Genomic DNA, 15,406 nt, shown 5'->3' with positions numbered 1-15,406 from the left:
AGGCGTGGGGCTCCCAAAGCCTAAGGGTTGGGGCGCCACAGGCCACGGGCTCCCTAAGCCTAAGGGCAGGGGCGTACCAGGCCTGGGGCTCGCAAAGCCTAAGGGCTGGGGCACCCCAGGCCTAGGGCTCCCAAAGCCTAAGGGCTGGGGCGCCCCAGGCCTAGGGCTCCCAAAGCCTAAGGGCTGGGGCACCCCAGGCCTAGGGCTCCCAAAGCCTAAGGGCTGGGGCGCCCCAGACCGGGGCTCCCAAAGCCTAAGGGAGGGGGCGCCCCAGGCCTGGGACTCCCAAAGCCTAAGGGCTGGGGAGCCCCATGCCAGGGGCTCCCTTCGCCTAAGGGCTGGGGCGTACCAGGCCTGGGGCTCCCTAAGCCTAAGGGCTGGGACGCCTCAGGCCTGGGGCTCCATAAGCCTAAGGGCTGGGTGCCCCGAGGTCTGGGGCTCCCTAATCCAAAGGGCTGGGGCGCCCCAGGCCTGGGCATCCCAAAGCCTAAGCGCTGGGGCGCCCCGGGCCTGGGGCTTTCAAAGCCTAAGGGCTGGGGCGACCCCGGTCTGGGGCTCCCTAAGCCTAAGGGCTGGGGCACCCCAGGCCTTGGGCTCCCAAAGCCTAAGGGCAGGGACGCCCCAGGCCTAGGGCTCACAAAACCTAAGGGCAGGGCGCCCCAGGCGGGGGGCTCCCAAAGCCTAAGGGTTGGGGCGCCCCAGGCCAGGGGCTCCCTAAGCCTCAGGGCTGGGGCGTACCAGGCCTGGGGCTCCCAAAGCCTAAGGGCTGGGGCACCCAGGTCTAGGACTTCCAAAGCCTAAGGGCAGGGACGCCCCAGGCCTGGGGCTCCCTAAGCCGAAGAGCTGTGTCCCCCCAGGCCTGGTGCTCCCTAAGCCTAAGGGCTGGGGGGCCCCAGGTCTGTGGCTCCCAAAGCCTAAGAGCTGGGTCGCCCCAAGTCTGGGGCTCCTAAAGCCGAAGGGCTGGGTGCCCCAAACCTGGGGCTCCCAAAACCTATGGGCAGGGGCGTCCCAGCCTGGGGCTCCCAAATCCTAAGGGCTGGGGCGCCCCAGGCCTGGGGCTCCCTATGCCGAAAGGTTGGGGCGCCCTAGGCCTGTGGCTCCCAAAGCCAAAGGGCTTGGGTGCCCCAGGCCAGGGGCTCCCTAAGTCTAAGGGCTGGGGCGTACCAGGCCTGGGGCTCCCAAAGCCTAAGGGCTGGGGCGCCCAGGTCTGGGACTCCCAAAGCCTAAGGGCTGGGACGCCCCATGTCTGGGGCTCCCAAAGCCTAAGGGCTGGGGCGCCCCAGGCCTGGGGCTCCCAAAGCCTAACGGCTTGGCGTCCCAGGCCTGGGGCTCCCAAAACCTATGGGCTGGGGCGTCCCAGCCTGGGGCTCCCAAATCCTAAGGGCTGGGGGGTCCCTGGCCATGGGCTTCCTAAGCCTAAGGGCTGGGACGCCCCTGGCCTGGGGCGCCCTAAGCCGAAGAGCTGGGCGCCCCAGGCCTGGGGCTCCCAAAGCCTAAGGGCTTGGGCGCCCCAGGCCAGGGGTTCCCTAAGCCTAAGAGCTGGGTCGACCCAAGCGTGGGGCTCTCAAAGCCTAAGGGCTCAGAGCCCCAGGCCTGGGGCTCCCAAAACATATGGGCTGGGGCGCCACAGGCCTGGGCCTTCCAAATCCTAAGGGGTGGGGCGCCCCAGGCCTGGGGCTTCCAAAGCCTAAGGGCTGGGGCGCCCCAGGCCTGGGGCTCCCAAAGCCTAAGGGCTAGGGCGTCCCAGGCTTTGGCTCCCAAAACCTAAGGGCTGGGTCGCACCAGGCTTGGGCTGCCAAAGCCTAACGGCTGGGGCGCCCCCGGGCTGGGGCTCCCAAATCCTAAGGGCTGGGACGCCCCAGGTCTGGGGCTCCCAAAGCCTAAGGGTCGGGGCGCCCCAGGCCTTGGGCTTCCTAAGACAAAGGGCTGTGCCGCCCCAGGCCAGAGGCTCCCTAAGCCTAGGGGCTGGGGCGCCCCAGGCCTGGGGCTCCCTAAGCCTAAGGGCTGGGGTGCCCTAGGCCTGGGCCTCCCAAAGCCTAAGGGCAGAGGCGCCCCAGGCCTATGGCTCCCAAAACCTAAGGGCTGGGGCGCCCCAGGCCTGGGGCTCCCAAAGCCTAAGGGCTGGGGCGCCCCATGCCAGGGGCTCCCTACGCCTAAGGGCTGGGGCGTACCAGGCCTGGGGTTCCCTAAGCCTAAGGGCTGGGACGCCTCAGGCCTGGGGCTCCATAAGCCTAAGGGCTGAGTGCCCCGAGGCCTGGGGCTCCCTAATCCAAAGCGCTGGGGCGCCCCGGGCCTGGGCATCCCAAAGCCTAAGGTCAGGGACGCCCCAGGCCTAGGGCTCACAAAACCTAAGGGCGGGGGCACCCCAGGCCTGGGACTCCCAAAATCTAAGGGCGGGGGCACCCCAGGCCTGGGACTCCCAAATCCTAAGGGCTGGGGCGCCCCATGCCAGGGGCTCCCTACGCCTAAGGCTGGGGCGTACCTGGCCTGGAGCTCCCTAAGCCTAAGGGCTGTGGCTCCATAAGCCTAAGGACTGAGTGCCCCGAGGCCTGGGGCTCCCTAATCATAAGGGATGGGGCGCCCCAGGCCTGGGCCTCCCAAAGCCTAAGCGTTGGGGCGACCCCGGTCTGGGGCTCCCTAAGCCTAAGGGATGGGGCACCCCAGGCCTTGGGCTCCCAAAGCCTAAGGGCAGGGATGCCCCAGGCCTAGGGCTCACAAAACCTAAGGGCTGGGGCGCCCCAGGCGTGGGGCTCCCAAAGCCCAAGGGTTGGGGCGCCACAGGCCAGGGGCTCCCTAAGTCTAAGGGCAGGGTCGTACCAGGCCTGGGGCTCCCAAAGCCTAAGGGCTGGGGCCCCCAGGTCTAGGACTTCCAAAGCCTAAGGGCAGGGACGCCCCAGGCCTGGGGCTCCCTAAGCCGAAGAGCTGTGTCCCCCCAGGCCTGGTGCTCCCTAAGCCTAAGGGCTGGGCGCCCCAGGCCTGGGGCTCCCAAAGCCTAAGGGCAGGGACGCCCCAGGCCTAGGGCTCACAAAACCTAAGGGCTGGGGCGTCCCAGGCGTGGGGCTCCTAAAGCCTAAGGGTTGGGGCCCCCAGGTCTAGGACTTCCAAAGCCAAAGGGCAGGGACCCCCCAGGCCTGGGGCTCCCTAAGCCGAAGAGCTGTGTCCCCCCAGGCCTGGTGCTCCCTAAGCCTAAGGGCTGGGCGCCCCAGGCCTGGGGCTCCCAAAGCCTAAGGGCAGGGACGCCCCAGGCCTAGGGCTCACAAAACCTAAGGGCTGGGGCGTCCCAGGCGTGGGGCTCCCAAAGCCTAAGGGTTGGGGCGCCCCAGGCGAGGGGCTCCCTAAGCCTAAGGGCTGGGGCGTACCAGGCCTGGGGCTCTCAAATCCTAAGGGCTGGGGCGCCCAGGTCTAGGACTCCCAAAGCCTAAGGGCAGGGACGCCCCAGGCCTGGTGATCCCAAAGCCTAAGGGCTGGGGGGCCCCAGGCTTGTGGCTCCCAAAGCCTAAGAGCTGGGATGCCCCAAGCCTGGGGCTCCTAAAGCATAAGGGCTGTGCGCCCCAGGCCAGGGGCTCCCAAAACCTATGGGCTGGGGCGTCTCAGCCTGGGGCTCCCAAAGCCTAAGGGCAGGGATGCCCCAGGCCTAGGGCTCACAAAACCTAAGGGCTGGGGCGCCCCAGGCGTGGGGCTCCCAAAGCCTAAGGGTTGGGGCGCCACAGGCCAGGGGCTCCCTAAGCCTAAGGGCAGGGGCGTACCAGGCCTGGGGCTCGCAAAGCCTAAGGGCTGGGGCACCCCAGGCCTAGGGCTCCCAAAGCCTAAGGGCTGGGCGCCCCAGGCCTAGGGCTCCCAAAGCCTAAGGGCTGGGGCACCCCAGGCCTAGGGCTCCCAAAGCCTAAGGGCTGGGGCGCCCCAGGCCGGGGCTCCCAAAGCCTAAGGGAGGGGGCGCCCCAGGCCTGGGACTCCCAAAGCCTAAGGGCTGGGGAGCCCCATGCCAGGGGCTCCCTTCGCCTAAGGGCTGGGGCGTACCAGGCCTGGGGCTCCCTAAGCCTAAGGGCTGGGACGCCTCAGGCCTGGGGCTCCATAAGCCTAAGGGCTGGGTGCCCCGAGGCCTGGGGCTCCCTAATCCAAAGGGCTGGGGCGCCCCAGGCCTGGGCATCCCAAAGCCTAAGCGCTGGGGCGCCCCGGGCCTGGGGCTTTCAAAGCCTAAGGGCTGGGGCGACCCCGGTCTGGGGCTCCCTAAGCCTAAGGGCTGGGGCACCCCAGGCCTTGGGCTCCCAAAGCCTAAGGGCAGGGACGCCCCAGGCCTAGGGCTCACAAAACCTAAGGGCAGGGCGCCCCAGGCGGGGGGCTCCCAAAGCCTAAGGGTTGGGGCGCCCCAGGCCAGGGGCTCCCTAAGCCTCAGGGCTGGGGCGCCCCAGGCCTGGGGCTTCCAAAGCCTAAGGGCTGGGGCGCCCCAGGCCTGGGGCTCCCAAAGCCTAAGGGCTAGGGCGTCCCAGGCTTTGGCTCCCAAAACCTAAGGGCTGGGTCGCACCAGGCTTGGGCTGCCAAAGCCTAACGGCTGGGGCGCCCCCGGGCTGGGGCTCCCAAATCTTAAGGGCTGGGACGCCCCAGGTCTGGGGCTCCCAAAGCCTAAGGGTCGGGGCGCCCCAGGCCTTGGGCTTCCTAAGACAAAGGGCTGTGCCGCCCCAGGCCAGAGGCTCCCTAAGCCTAGGGGCTGGGGCGCCCCAGGCCTGGGGCTCCCTAAGCCTAAGGGCTGGGGTGCCCTAGGCCTGGGCCTCCCAAAGCCTAAGGGCAGAGGCGCCCCAGGCCTATGGCTCCCAAAACCTAAGGGCTGGGGCGCCCCAGGCCTGGGGCTCCCAAAGCCTAAGGGCTGGGGCGCCCCAGGCCAGGTGCTCCCTAAGTCTAAGGGCTGGGGCGTACCAGGCCTGGGACTCCCAAACCCTAAGGGCTGGGGCGCCTAGGTCTGGGACTCCCAAAGCCTAAGGGTTGGGGCGCCCCGAACCTGGGGCTCCCTAAGCCTGAAGGCAGGGACGCCCCTGGCCTGGGGCTCCCTAAGCCGAAGAGCTGGGTCCCCCCAGGCCTGGGGCTCCATAAGCCTAAGGCAGGGGCGCCTCAGGCCTGTGGCTCCAAAAGCCTAAGAGTTGGGGCGCCCCAAGCCAGGGGCTCCCAAAGCCTAAGGGCTGGGCGCCCCAGGCCTGGGGTTCCCAAAACCTATGGGCTGGGGCGTCCCAGCCTGGGGCTCCAAAAGCCTAAGGGCTGGGGCACCCAAGGCCTGGGGCTCCCTAAGACTAAGGGCTGGGCCATACCAGGCCTGGGCTCCCTAAGCCTAAGGGCTGCAGCGCCCTAGGCCTGGGGCTCCCTAAGCCGAAGGGCTGGGTGTCCCCAGGCCTAGGGCTCCCTAAGCCTAAGGGATGGGGCGCCCCAGGCCTGGGGCTCCCAAAGCATAAGCGCTGGGGCGCCCCAGGCCTGGGGCTCCCTAAGCCGAAGGGCTGGGACGCCCAGGCCTGGGGCTCCCTAAGCCGAAGGGCTGGGTGCCCCCAGGCCTGGGGCTCCCAAAGCCTATGGGCTGGAGCGCCCCAGGCCTGGGGCACCCAAAGCCTAAGGGCTGGGGCGCCCCAGGCCTGGGGCTCCCAAAGCATAAAGGTTGGGGCGCCCCAGGCCTGGTGCTCCCTAAGAAAAAGGGTTGTGGCGCCCCAGGCCAGAGGCTCCCTAAGCCTAACGGCTGGGGCGACCCAGGCCTGGGGTCCCTAAGCCTAAGGGCTGGGGCACCCCAGGCCTGGGGCTCCCAAAGCCAAGGGCAGGGGCGCCCCAGGCCTAGGGCTCACAAAACCTAAGGGCTGGTTCGCCCCAGGCCTGGGGCTCCCAAAGCCTAAGTGCTGGGGCGCCCCAGGTCAGGGGCTCCCTAAGCCTAAGGGCTGGGGTGTGCTAGGCCTGTGGCTCCCAAAGCCTAAGGGCTGGGGTGCCCAGGAATGGGACTCCCAAAGCCTATGGGCAGGGACGCCCCAGGCCTGGGGCTCCCTAAGCCGAAGAGCTGGGTCCCCCCAGGCCTGGGGCTCCCTAAGCCGAAGAGCTGGGTCCCCCCAGGCCTGGGGCTCCCTAAGCCTAAGGGCTGGGGCGCCCCAGGCCTCGGGCTCCCAAAGCCTAAGGGCGGGGGCGCCCCAAGCCTGGGGCTCCCAAATCCTAAGGGCTGGGGTGCCCCTGGCCTGGGCCTCCCAAAGCCTAAGGCCTGGGGCGCCCCAGGCCAGGGGCTCCCTGAGCCTAAGGGCTGGGCCCTACCAGGCCTGGGGCTCCCAAAGCCTAAGGGCTGAGGTGCCCCAGGCCTGGGGCTCCCAAAGCCTAAGGCCTGGGGCGCTCCAGGCCTGGGGCTCCCAAAGCCTAAGGACTGGGGCTCCCCAGGCCTGGGACTCCCAAAAACTAAGGGCTGCGGTGCCCCAGGCCTGGGTCTCCCAAAGCCTAAGGGCAGGGGCACCCCAGGCCTGGGGCTCACAAAGCCTAAGGGCGGGTGCGCCCCAGGTCTGGGGCTCCCAACGCCTAAGGGCTGGGGCGCCCCAGGCCAGGGGCTCCCTAAGCCTAAGGGCTGGGCTGTACCAGGCCTGGGGCTCCCAAAGCCTAAGGGCTGGGACGCCCCAGGCCTGGGGCTCCCAAAGCCTAAGGGCTGGGGCGCCCCTGCCTGGGGCTCCCAAAGCCTATGGCCTGGGGCACCCCAGGCCAGGGGCTCCCTAAACCGAAGGGCTGGGTAACTATTTTCTATATAAATACATAAACACACATCCGTGTGGTAAGGTTTACCCATGAAGTAAACTAAATGCTTGTTTAATAAAACTTCATTTGCACTGTCATTAATTTAGTGTATCACTAAGATTTTTTTATCTGCATACCAGCTTTCTTCTTAGGCTCTTTGCCTATAATGAACTTTCAAAATTTAACTCCTATTTTATTCATAGTAACTCCATATCTATCTACCTACCTGATCCACCAATATTCGGTATGGACTCTCCATTCTTCTGTGTAAGATCCACTTGTCCCTAAGAAGCCGTCTGCCTCCCCGATGGAAGGCTATCACTGCAGGGACCTTCTCCTCCTTCCCTAGCATCGTCATCATTCCCCTCTCAGTTTTGTATTTCAACCCGAACTTCCCTCTTGTTATTAATTTCTTGCTTCCTTTTTATTTTAATTGAAAAATGTTAATTTCCAATATCTAACCAAGGATATGCTCCGCAAGAGCAAAACCAAAACTCTTCCTAGCACCACGTCCAGGCTGCCTCAGAGTGACCCACAGGACAGAGGAGAAGTACCCCTGTGAATCTAAGGCTGTAACTCTCAACAGCGCTAGAAAGCCTCATCTTTCTCTCATCAAGCAGCTGGTAGTTTTGAACTGCTGACCTTGGAGTTAGCAGCCCAATGCATCATCACAACTCCACCGGGGCTCCAGGAGCCATTTTTTATTCTTTTCTAAATCTCTACCACCTAGCATAGTTCTTGGTATAGAGCAAGTACACAAGATAAATTTGTTGAGTAATAAAACTTACAGGTACAGGGTTGTATAATCACATGTGCTTTCATTTTCAATTCACAGTTCAGTGTGTTGGCTAACCCCTGATGTTGACTTGAATAGTGTGAGGATATTGGATTCCGAGCAAGGGCCTCTGGTTAAAACGTCTTTTTCTCTCGACTCCATTTCTCATTTTAGGCAAGTTCTTAATATCTGTGATTCTCTTCTGTCAAATGGAGAGCTTGATCTAGATCCTATGTTTTCCTAACATATCCTATGGTGACGAGTGTGCGGTGTCTCAGACGCTGTTACCATGCTTATCAAGGGTGGCTCCCGTTCTGTGGACTTCTGAGCACCATCGGGTTCCACGTACGACTCAGAACCAGCTCCCCAGCACCTACAACAGCAACTGCCACAGCACACGACTGTTCAAAGATGGTCATGGGAGATGTTTCAGTGTTCTACAAATGAACAACTTAAAGCCCTAAACAGATGGGATGGTGTGTAAATAGTTGCTCTTGGCTCTCTGTATGTTTCTAAGTGCATTTGAAAATTAAAGGAAAGAGGGATTCACAGAGTGTCAGGGACCGGGAGAAGAATTCTCAGACTGGACGGTGACTACTGGGCTGGTGGAACTGATTGGAAACTGGTGTGACAAGTTGTGACAGTGTGTTGGAGGAACAAAGAAAATAGAACAAGGAGGATGAAGATGGATGCCCATTGGACTTCGATCGTGGAAGGGCCTTAGATGTGGAAGGACGCTTGTGCCTGCAACCTCCTGCAGATATTAAGCAGCCACTTCTCTGGTTTAAGCAGTGACATGATAAAAATGGCTTTTTCAGGACGATAAAGACATAGCATACTAGCATTCCACTCCAGGAATGAAGATAAGCCTTCAAGAGGCAGGTAATTTGATTAAATTACTATGTTTATGATTCATTCAGTGAATTAGGGGTTTGCCGTTTATTTCTTGGATTATGTGAGGATTCGTCTGGTCTCTGCACACCGGTGCATTCTGATTAGGGAGCTCACACGACTTAAGAGTTCAGAGCCCAGGATAAATTTAAATTCTACAGGACTGGCTTGTTTGAGATTTCTTTTCTGTTGCTCTAAATTTGGTCAATTGTGGTGAAATTAAACTTGAGCTCCTTAGTTCTGTTCATGTCTGGACTTTTTGTTTTGCTTTGAGTGTAGAGTAGCGTTTGTGTCTCAAGCGAATAAAGGGTGCCACTGAATAATCTCACAGCGTTCCAAGGTATTCCTAGGTGACCCGAGAAACCTCTGCCTGCTAGCACATTGATGGATGGAGATTTATGTCCTATTGACTATGTTGCTTGGATGGAAAAGGAACAGTGTCACCCCCAATCCATTAATCTGACATCTCTTATAATTGAAGTCCGACCAAGTTTGTGTAATAAGAATTGCTTGTGGACTTGTGTGTGTCAAGGAGAGAGAAGATAGGGGTGGGGGGAGACTGTGAGGAGGGAAGATTGTCTACAACTCATTGGAAGCTCGGTGTTTGAGGACTTTGAACTCTGTCACGAGCAGGCTCCATTTAGTAAGGGCCCAGGAGAGGCGTGTTAGCATCCAGGTGTGCTGCCTGAGAAAACGGTAGTCTCCTTTTGAATGATGCTTCCTACAAAAGTATCATTTGTGATCATAGTTTATATCACATTGTGGAATCAGAAAATGTATTTCCAGAGCAGAAATGGGGATAGTGCCTACTGGGGTGGGGGTGGGGAGAGAGATAATTAGAAAATTTACTTTTGACTTGAGACGAAGCAGTGCAGAAAATCAAAAGACATGAAATGGAGCCGTAATTTTCAGGGTCCAAGTTGTGTAGTTAATGTGCAGTAATGTATAATGTACAACAGTGGAGAGATGCAGTTGTGAAAACCATCAACCTGGATTAAACTTTAGATATTATTTAATTTAGCCACTTGTGTTGCTTGTGCTGCTTGCAAGGTTCTGGTTATCCAGTGAAGACAGAAAGATAAAGACGTTCCTACACAGCAATGTCTTTTGTTGTATACCCACATAAGAAGAGGGCTGGTGGTGCTGTGGTTAGACATCGGGTAGCTATAACTGCAAGGTTGGCAATTCAGACTTATGAGCTACTGGGGGGGGGGGGGCGGGGAATGAGGTTCCCTGCTTTTATAAAGACGTACAGAAATCCCATATAGGGTTGTTATGAGACAAGAGTAGATTGCATCTGAGTTTATAATCCAGTGTTCTAGGGACTGCATGTACAGGTGCTGATGAGCAGGAGCTCCTGCAGTGCCATGAGTGAGGTTTTGAGCTACTAACCCCAAAGTAGGCAGTTCTAACTCACCAGCTGCCCCACAGGAGAAAGATGAGGCTGTCTGCTCCTCTAAAGCTTTATAGTTTCATCAACTTTCTGCAGGATACCGATGAACTATAATCAGCTCCATAACAATTTGTTACTTAGTTTTTGCTTGTTTGTTTGTTTGTTTAAAAGAAAAATTAATTTTAGCAGGGAGTTTTTAATAGGACGGCAATAAAAAATTTCCCTACCAGAATGTAGGGAAATGTAGGTTATGTAGTAATCTGCTATCAGTTGCAATAATTTATTGTTTCTGGAATTGATCTCTCTCTCTCTCTGCATGATGTATTGCGGGTGGGAAAGTGGAGGGAGTCAGTGTGGGAAGGAAAGTAGAGAGTAATGGAAAGTGGTGAAGCTGAAGCAGTAGGCAGCAGATGCATCATGAAGGGTCTCATAAAGCAGGTTAGGAGATTTTAGTCAGTGACACAGAAATAACGCAAAAAAAAGCAAAAGACACAGCTATAAACAACAACCGAAAGAGTCTGTGAAATCCAAATCCAGCAGCAAGCACTTACAATGAGTGTTTTTAGAAAACAACTTTAGAGAGCAGAAAATGATCAAAAGAATGAAGGCTAAAGAAAGGGAGAGAACGGTCAATATTTTAGCCTAAGACTTTGAAGTTCGATTTGCCCCCAGTTAAACCCAATTCTGTTAAATTTCTAGCCCACCAATTCTGTGGACCATCTCCAGTGATAGAGAATTCGGAGACACATGGATTATAATAGAGAGTACGTCAAAGTTTATAAGGAAAATTTAAAGTCTCAAACCAAACTCATGGCCATCGAGTCAATTCTGACTCATACCCACTCTCTATGTGGATCAGAGAAGGGAATGTCATGGCATGAACGAGGGGGTGCCTTCCGACAGCCCACTTGCTGCCACGCAGTCACTCAGCCCCACGGGAGCCACACGTTTCTGCTTTTGAAAATATTGACAACGAATTAACTTTTCTATAGCCTTTGCTTATATCCCAGCTACTTCCCATCATTTGTGTAATTAGGGTCATAGAACTATGCGAGCGATTACCAAATTTCCACCAGGAAATAGTGAGGGAGAGCACCCAGGGGAGTAGGGGGTCATCTCAGAGGGGATGGCATGGTGCAGTATTTTGGAAAAGTTGACGTTTAGGACATCGTTAAATGCCGTATCGTAAGGAAGAGCTTTGTCCTGATCCCGCTGAACAAAATTATCCATGCAATGAGGTACAAACATCGCTTCCAGTTCCCGGTCCCTGAACTAGTCCTTTTGCTTCTCTGTCCCTACTCATGACGGAGAACGTGAATTTCTTTTAAAAGTAAACTGTCCTAGAAATATCCCATTTCTTGGTGGCACAAATGGTCCTGTGCTTGGCCACAAAACAAAGGGCAGTGGTTGGAATACATCTGGAGAGGAAAAGGCCTGGCATTTTGCTTCTGCAAGGTCTGCAGAGTTCTACTTGGCAAAGGCGAGACTGCGTTCACAGAAATGGCTCACTGACAACGGCCAGAACTCCGTGAGTGTGCCAGGGCTTGGGGCAACTGCCTCTCTTGCGCACACGCTTGCCGTCTCCAGGCTCGTTTCTACCAGAACCAGTTCAACACGCAGTTCTGAATATGCTACTTCCGTTCTAAATAAATGGCTCCCAAATAATTACTATGCACGGAATCAACATCTTCAATTTAACTCTCTTTGAACCGTGACCAGAACTCTCTCTTCATCAGTCCTTGCCTCTCCAATCACAGCTGGAGCTGGAGCCCTATTCTCCCCCCCATACCCCCCCCCTCATTTTTAAGAGACCATACTTCCCTGTTTGTTTGCTTTTTTCCTGTATCAAAGTAGGTGCGAAGGGAAGACAGTGCAGAGCCCCTGGGGTAGGAAAATTGGGGGAGGAGGTAGAAAGGAGAATATGTCTCTAAAGGAGGGGAAGAGGTGTATCATTAAGGCAGGAAAATATTCTCTGTCAAAAGCTGAGGGGAGGGGTAGCTACAAGCCACAGAGATGAGCGCAGAGGCTAAGGCACAGCATGCCTCCTCAGTGAGGAGGGGGCGCGGTCCTCTCCACTCAAGTGTCCAGAGGAAGGGAATTGGTAGGTTCTCTTCCATCTCTGGGTCTTCGTCCCGGTCCAGCCACTCCAATGCCTAATCCTTCTCCCTTATCTAGATAAGGGTCCTTCAGGGCCCGGAAGACAGAGATTCGTTTTTGTGGGTTAAAAACCAGCATTTCCAGCAGCAGCTGTGCTCCGAACTCTCCACCTCGGGGACCACTGACTCCTCTGGGCAGGGCCCTTTGGGGGAAAAGGCTCCCGGGGCAGAGATACGTCTCGGGCCAGGCTTCCTCTGGGGGCAAGCCGAACAGATAAAAATTGTTGCCTAGCTGGTCAGCTTCAGAGTGCACAGAAGAGAGGCTTCCGACGAACCATCTCTGCAGAGATCAGCCAGCACTGCTTGTGGCCACCGGAGTTGCTTATGCAGCTTGCGGAGGGACTTCGGGAGCCCTGCACCAGAGTGTAACAGCCACAGGTGTAAGGGCCATCTGGGAGCTGGAGATTCTGGTCACGCCAAAGGCAGCCGGCTTGACCGTCCCATTACTTGTCACCAGAATGTTCTCCGGCCTCAGGTTGCAATTGGCACGCAGGACATCAAGGCCTCTGAGAAACTGCCCCATCAGACCCTCGAAGTTCTCCGAGGGCAAACCTGGTGAGGGGCCTATTCTTAAGCAAAGCTACCTCCTGAGTTGTGCATCCCTTTCTGTTCTGTTCATTCAGGCCTTTCTTCTCAGCAATCCTTTGACACAAACGACCGCTCAAGTCACAAAAAGCAGTGGTTACATCTCTGTTTCCATCTCAGTTTACCTCTTAGGAGTCTCCCACGCGCCCAACACTTTTATTGGCACACAATTCTCATATCATACAATCGAACAGTTCAATCGTTCAATCACATCAAGGGGAGTTGTATTCAGTTGATTAATTCCTCCTTCTTGCAGTACTTTCTTTCCTTGCTTTTTCATAACAAGTTCTTAATATTCTGCCTACTCCCTCATCTGCTTTTCATGAACTTCTTTGATAGCTCATGCCCTCTGAGATTTCCCCAATCTTGGGGTGCTCTCGCACTCTACCTGTGGCTACTTTCTCCATCTAGACATCTTAGGAGTAATCCTATCCATTGTCTTGACTTTAATATCTATGCACAGAGATGGCCACATTTATCCATGGTAAGCCCTTGGACAAATGCCAGACATCGATTTCTTCATTTGGCAACTCGAATTTGATGTTTCATATATTGAAACTTACCATGTACAAAATAGAACTCTTCATTTGCCACTCCCCTTAAATTTACCTTGTAACTTGCTCCATATTAAAGTTTTAATTAAAACATTTTAAATTGAAAGATCATTCTATCGGGGGGCTCTTACAACTCTTATAACAATCCATACATCAATTATATAAAGTATATTTGTATATATGTTTTCATCATTATTTTCTAAACATTCACTTTCTATTGAACCCTTGGTATGGGCTCCTCTTCACCAACCCCACCCTCATGATCCCTTGATAAATTATACATTATTGTTATTTTTATATCTTACACCAACCACTGTCTCCCTTTCCCCATGGTTTCTGTAGTTCGTTCCTGTGTTCGTCTGGGTAGACTAGAGAAACAAATTCATAGACACTCATGTATATATAGGAAAGAGCTTTATATACAAGAATAATTGAACAGTGAGGAAACATTGTAGCCCAGTCCACATCAAGTCCATAAGCCCAATATTAGTCCATATGTCTGGTACCAATCTATAATGCCCTCTTCTGACTCACAAAACACATGCAATGACATAGAATGCAGGAAGATCACAGGCCAGTGGGTAGAAAGTCTTGTGGATCCAGTGGCATTGTAAGCATCTTAGCGCTGGCAGGGGTCTCCATGTGGCTTCTGCAGCTCCCAGGGTTCTGGTTGCATCAGGGTAGGTCCATGCGGCTTCTCAGAAAGGTCTCACAGGGAGTGAGCATGAGTCCCGCCACCGCCACCAGTGAACTATTTATCTCCTTAGCATCTCCAAATGAGGTCATCAAGCTACTGCCTGATTGACAGGCTAGACTCCACCCCTTGACACCAGATTATGTAACTACCACAGTCCCCCTCGTGTGTGTCTATGTGTTGATCATTGCAACTGGTTCCCCCTTCCTTCCCTGCTTTCCCTGCCTTCTCTCTACCATCCTGGTATTGCTACTCTCATTTCTGTTACTGGATTCCTTTTGTTCTGAGCTTTTACCTCTCATCTGTACTTGTGCACATACTCTGGTCTAGGCTGCAGTGAAAGGAAGGACTGGGGTCATGATAGTGGGGGGTGAGGAAGGCTCAAGGAACCGGAGGAATATTGTGTGTTTCATGGGTGCTATACTGCGCCCTGGTTGCCGCATCCCTTCCTTGTGACCCTCTGTAAGGGCATGTCCCATTGTCTACAGATGGGTTTGGGTCTCCTTTCTTCGCCACATTTGCTTACGCACGCATTTTGTTTTCAGTGATTGCGCTGGGAGAGTGAGCATCACAGGGTGCCAGGTTGTTAGAACAAAGTGTTCTCGTATTGAGGGAGGACTTGAGCAGAGGCCCGAAGTCTGTTTAGGAGCCCCTCAAATAGACTTCAGGCTAGGAGGGGCAGATCCTGGAATTCCCCCAGGACCAAAGGGGAAATAGTCATAAAGGTCAACAGACAGACCTGGAATCATGTATTTTTTTGGTTTCTTTTTTGCTAATTACTATTATCTTTTTCCTTTTATCTTTTTATTCAATTTTTTTTTCTCTTTGTTTGGTCTCTGATATTGTTGGTTTGCCTACATATATAAGATAGGCATGGGAAGAAAGTTCGAGGAGAAAGCAACAGGACTGATGGTTCAGGAAGGACTTGGGTGGGCTAAGTGGGGGAGAGAAGGAGGCAGGGGAAGGGAGCAGTGAGCAAACCACACCATAGAGAGGGGAACAACTAGGGAATTAAAATCAGCAATGAGAAGGACATAGAGATCCTGCAGGGTTTGGAGCAACAGCAATCTAGCTGAGAGGAATTACTAAGAGGAAAAAGAAGGGTGAGCATGATGGTGGGGCAGGAGGAAGGTAAAAGGAAACACAGGAATGATCTAGGAAACAACGCTATGGAGAGAGGTATAAGCGTAGGTGTATAGAGCTTAAATTTTGAGCACTAGGGTTTCAGAAGGCTACCATTACAGTGAAAGCCCCAACTCCATCTGAGTCTCTAGGTAGATTAAGGTGCCATTGAATTTCTTTCTGACCTTTAACTAGCAAAGTATATATCTTTGCTCTGAGACAAAGTACATTATCACAAAATCAAACTCACTGCCATCCAGTAGGTGTAGACTCATAGTGACCATACAGGGAAAGGGTTGAACTGCCATTTTGAGTTCCAAAGACTATCTGTTTACAAGAATAGAAAGTCCTATCTTCCTCCCTAGGAATTGCTGGTGGTTTTGAGAAAAATCTCAGTCCAAGGCATAACCACCAAGCTACCAGGGCTCCTCCCAGGGTACATTGAAAGTGAATTCCTACACTCCCCTAGCCAAGGAACAGGGGGAAGGCCTTCCCTCAAGGGCT

General features: G+C 55.2%; 1 pseudogene; it reads right to left on the bottom strand.

The window, feature by feature from the left end:
- Nucleotides 1–11,867: 11,867 nt before the first annotated feature.
- On the bottom strand, nt 11,868–12,939 carry LOC142435947 (cyclin-dependent kinase 4-like; annotated as a pseudogene).
- Between the last annotated feature and the right edge of the window lie 2,467 nt (nt 12,940–15,406).

Source organism: Tenrec ecaudatus (assembly GCF_050624435.1).
Source record: "Tenrec ecaudatus isolate mTenEca1 chromosome 16 unlocalized genomic scaffold, mTenEca1.hap1 SUPER_16_unloc_8, whole genome shotgun sequence".
Lineage (NCBI taxonomy): Eukaryota > Metazoa > Chordata > Mammalia > Afrosoricida > Tenrecidae > Tenrec > Tenrec ecaudatus.
Note: the sequence above shows the minus strand (reverse complement) of the source record. Positions and strands in the feature narration are given on the sequence as shown.